Source organism: Ylistrum balloti, unplaced genomic scaffold (assembly GCF_031769215.1).
Source record: "Ylistrum balloti isolate Yb309-2 unplaced genomic scaffold, AGI_CSIRO_Ybal_v1 Utg370222, whole genome shotgun sequence".
NCBI classification, from domain to species: domain Eukaryota; kingdom Metazoa; phylum Mollusca; class Bivalvia; order Pectinida; family Pectinidae; genus Ylistrum; species Ylistrum balloti.
In genome coordinates, this window is record NW_026782186.1 from 260,580 (window position 1) to 265,671 (window position 5,092).

Consider the following 5,092-nt stretch of genomic DNA (forward strand, 5'->3'; position numbering starts at 1 on the left):
CAGTTTTTCAGGAAACGTGTCAAGAGATAGGGATACCTATTGCAGAGGAAAAATCAGAAGGCCCTACTACAAAGCTGATATTTTTAGGCCTAGAAATTGATACTAAGGAGATGATAGTTAGAGTTCCATTGGAGAAAGTCAAAGCTCTAAAGGCAGAAATTTTAAACATGTTAAATAAGGGGATAAGGCAAAGTTGAAGGAAGTGCTGTCTTTATCTGGTTTAATGCCATTCTGCGACAATGCTATACCCACAGCCAGAGCATTCATCCGGCATATTTTTGATCTAATGACAGGAACAGATAAGCCCTATTGCAAGGTAAGAATATATCAGGAGATTAGAGCTGATCTTAGAATGTGACTATTGTTCTTAAAAGAGTTTAATGGAAGGTGTTATTTTTCAGAAAAATATTGGACTAGCAATGTAGATTTAGGGCTGTATACTGACAGTGCAGGAAATGATGAGCTTGGTTGTGGTGCATGTTGGGGCAGTCAGTGGATTGCATTGAAATGGCCAACAGACTGGCAAAATTAACCTATTCTGGAATTGGTACTAGCAGTCATCAGAATTCAGGTCTAAACAAATTGATTTTCACATTGATAATGAAAGTCTGGTCAAAATCCTTAAAAAGAAAACATCGAAGTCATCACGGGTCATGTCCTTGTTAAGGCCCTTGTATGCATAATAGTATTCAATATGAGGCCACACATGTACCTGGAGTGTGCAATTCAGCTGCAGATGCATTGTCTCGTTTCCAGTTTACAACGTTTTGAGAAATACGGCCTTGGGCAAATCAGGAGCCAGCAGGGATACCAGAAGGGTTCCTCTCAAGGCTATTTACAGTTAAGTTGACAAATTAATCAAGCTGTCTGTTGCTACAAATACTAGGGATGCATATGAGTTGACTCTGTGAAGTTTAAGACAGTTTCAGGAGGAATATCAATTAGATATATCTTGGCCTCCTCCCATACAAAATGTTATGCGATATATAGGTTATATGTATCAGAAGGCCTATACATATTCCACAGTCAAGACTTATTTAGCTGGGTTAGGTTTCCATTGTAAGATGTCGGGGCACAATGATCCAACTCAACATTTTGTAGTAAAATAATTAGAAGGTCTCCGAAGAGATAATGATACGGTTAGAGATGCTAGGATGCCTATCACCGTGGGTAAGTTGGCAGAGATATTATCTGTACTCCCAATATTTGTAGCTCCCAATAACACAGGTAGCATTGTTCAGTTGTGCATACTCTGCGTTGGTGAAATAGCTATCAGTAGTAGGGATATGGCTTACCGGGTAGTAACAATATCAGAAGTATCACTTCAGGCAAATAGTGCTACAGTACATCTGGCGTTCTCCAAAACGAATCAGAATGGTAGGGAACAACTGTTTTATTGACCAGTAACGGTACCCATTACTGTCCAGTCCGTAACCTCCGTAACTACTTAATGGTCAAACCAAACTGTTCAGGCCCTCTGTTGTCATTTTGGGGGTAAGGCATTAACTAGATACCAGTTTGCTAGTGTCCTTACCAAGGCATGTAATGCTCTTGGCTATGAAAGCAGACATAACAAATCTCACTCATTTAGAATTGGGGCAACAACATCAGCCTTCTAACATATTATCTCGGCTGACGATATCATGCATTTAGGTTTGTCCAAGTCTTAAAGCCTACAAAGGATATATCAGAATCCCGACAGAGGAATAAACAGTACAACGCTAACAAGCGTTTTTAAAGTCATAGTTTAGTGCCATGAAATAACGAACTAGTAAAAAGAATATGAACTAAATATGACAATGCCAAAAACCGCAGGAAAATTGACCCACTGTAACCAAAGCTACGACCTATCAATTATCGCGGCTTGCACCTCCCCCGGAAAAGCCAATCAGCGTGTGGCGGAAGTATGTGTAGTGCTACACACGAACTCGTGACCTCACAAATTGAACTCCCATCAACATGGATGCTTACAGTAAATCATCGTACAACGGGTCAGAGGCAAGAGACAATAGCGATTGCGAACTTATCTTGGGATTTTCCTTGTCAGATTATGAAGTAGATAGTGTTACGTAAAGGCTATCTACGATTACGATTTACTTCCGTGTTCGGTGTCAAATAGATACTTGAATAATTGAATTGTTTATGGTCATATAGTTAAAGGGATTAGGTGACTAAGACAATTGTAGTGTTTGTTTCCGGTTGTTTCCCGCCATATTTTACAGTATAAAAGGGGGCCAAACACTGTATTTCTGACTCTTGCTCTGACCGTAGAAGCTGACGAAACTAATTAGCCAGCGGTACTTGATACGGTAGGTGTGTTTTGTAAAGTGTTTGGAGATCGTGTACGAAGATTGTTGTGCAGATGAGCAGTGCTGAGGGATAGGGCTGAAATAGTGCCTTGTACTCGGCCAGTATCTCTGTTACACGCGTCACGACTCATTGCTATGCTGGTTATATACATACACATGGAAACTCACCTGATCACTCGCGTGAATAGCCTGGGGTTTTGCTCGTCCATTGCGGGCGTGATAGCAATGTAGGTTCGTTGAGTAGTGTGAGTTGGTAGGACAGTTAGAGTTGCGCCCCTTTGTACAGTTGTCAGTCGCCTGCTCATTGTTTACGTTAAATATAGCTGTATGTAGGTAGGTACAGTGGGCAACTGAGTGTGTTGTACATCTCATTGTAAATAGCGCAGTGAGTGGTGAGGATTACTGCTCATTGTATATTTCTGTATGTAAGTTAATAAATTCCTTATACCCGGTATGTCAAATCTTGTGTTCATAATATATATAGACAAATAGTCAAGACATTTACAACAGGTAATGTTAAATTGTTGTGTAGATATCTGTAAGCTAGGCAGCTCATTTGTTTGGTAATATATACTGTAGGGTAACTTTGTATATTTAATGGTTATTAGGCGTAACTCTGAGCTCGGATAAGCTCGCTCATATTTGTATATATTTGTACTTAAGGTGTTATGCTAGGTTATAGATACAATGTTTATATACTGTGTACTCAAATACAGTGATTCCAGGAAATAACTCGGTACGAACACCCTCTACACGTTACAATGATGCAGAAGGGATTCAGCCATACCAATGCGAACCAGAAGTAGGAATTGACAAAGATTTAGATAGCATTCTGCCAGCAACAGTACAGGAGCGCTTGGGTTCAACCGACTGGTGAGTTCAAATACCAGCTTTTATATTTACTTACGTTGAAATTTCATGTCATACATTGTCATCAGAATCATCACTAGTTATTATATTAACGTCCATTGTTTCGATTTACGGTATAAACAACATGTAACATCGCGGGCTCTTGTAATTTATTTTACTGATTAAAATATATATGTAGGCCTTCAGAAATGCCGACATTGCGCAGTTGAGTGTCTGATATCAGGACATATATACAGTGATATTTGATTACTATTTGCTCAAAAGTAAATTGTAGTTATAGTTTAATAATGACAACAGTCTAAATAATTTAAAGTGTAATGCATACATTAAAATGTCGATCATTTAATTTATTTTACAACTAGTATTATTACATTATTAGTGTCAACAAAAAGGTATTTTATGAGATAACATTTAGCGGAATTTCTAGTGATTGCAAGTGTCACTTAATTGTTATTACTTGATGGTATGTTTACATAAGAAACAATAATGTACAAATTGTATTTGCACCAGGATGAGGTAAATTCATTCAAAGTCCTTTTCATTATTTTCTTGTCCATGTATTTTCCCCCTTTGTTCTCATATACTATTCTTTTGTCACAGGTGTCAACGTGAAAATGCCATGACATGCCAACAGCTTCCGATTGCATTTCCTGTGCTGAAATAATGCAGGTACAGCATGTAATGAAAGAATTTCCTGATCTGAAATGCATTACACAGCATCCTGGTTTTTCCTCAGTGTGTTTAGATGTGTACGTGTTGTGCACAGCCTATCAAGCATTCAGAGAGTACCATAATGGCAACATACCAGACAGTCCTGCATAAGTAGTGATTAACAATAAAAAAAATACTATTTTTACAAATTGTATATGACAGGAACAGTTCTGAAAAAAATGATTTAAAACAAAAAACAAAAAGTTTTTAATAGATTATAATTTCCATTATATTTATTTTTGTGTTAGCACGGTAACCCAGCTCAGAGACTGCCACTTGTTATTTGTTATACATATCTTATAAACAAACAACAACAGGGAAAAGAAATGTTGTCAAATGGTCATTTATTAAATGACAGGAACATTTCAAATACAACCATAATATTAATCACTGTTGTTATATAATATATAGATCTGAATGACATTAACTTCAGTCTATATGTACAACAAAAAGATGGAGTACAAATTATCGGCATACAAACATAAGTTTGAATTTAAAAAAAAACACCAAAAAAAACATGGATATATAAGCTGGCTCAAGACAAAATGTGGGAGTGTGGTATGGGTGGGACTTCGAAAGATATTAAACGTAATCACTGCAGCAGAAAAATTATGAGGAGTGATGAAGATATGACGCGGTCAAAATCACGAAGAGGTGCGCGCCTCGCTGATTGGTCAATCCAGGCCCTGACCGCCTAGCATCACGGCTACTGCCGCTGGTCACATGAACAGCCCCTCTGACTGGTCAAGCTAAAACCGTGACCGCATAGCGAGTTGCCCTACACGGCCCTCTTAGCTAACACGTGCGCACACATAACATCCAAATAACAAGAGATACAAACTACATAGGGTAACAGATGGTCAACAGGTGGTCAGAGTTCAAGATCTTATTCCAAATAACAAAATCATGCAAGAGCCAACTTACATAACATTATAATGTGAAGAACATCTGTAGGATTATGACAATTATACATATATATATATACATGAATATATAAAGTAACCATCTAACACAAATGTATTTATTTCATGAAATAAATTTTATATGTTTGCACTTTTCGTGTAAATATTTTATGTTAAATGAAAACTATTCAATGGATACTCCCACAAAAGCTTGCATGCTCTTACAACATAAAATTCATTTCTATTCTTATTATCATATAAATGCAAATGCACTAACATACTAATCAAAACATTGTATGC

The 5,092-nt window shown here is 37.4% G+C and overlaps 1 pseudogene; it reads left to right on the plus strand.

Annotated features, from left to right (window-relative positions):
• Positions 1 to 1,959: 1,959 nt before the first annotated feature.
• Positions 1,960 to 4,001, plus strand: LOC132551867 (uncharacterized; annotated as a pseudogene).
• The last annotated feature ends 1,091 nt before the right edge of the window (positions 4,002 to 5,092 follow it).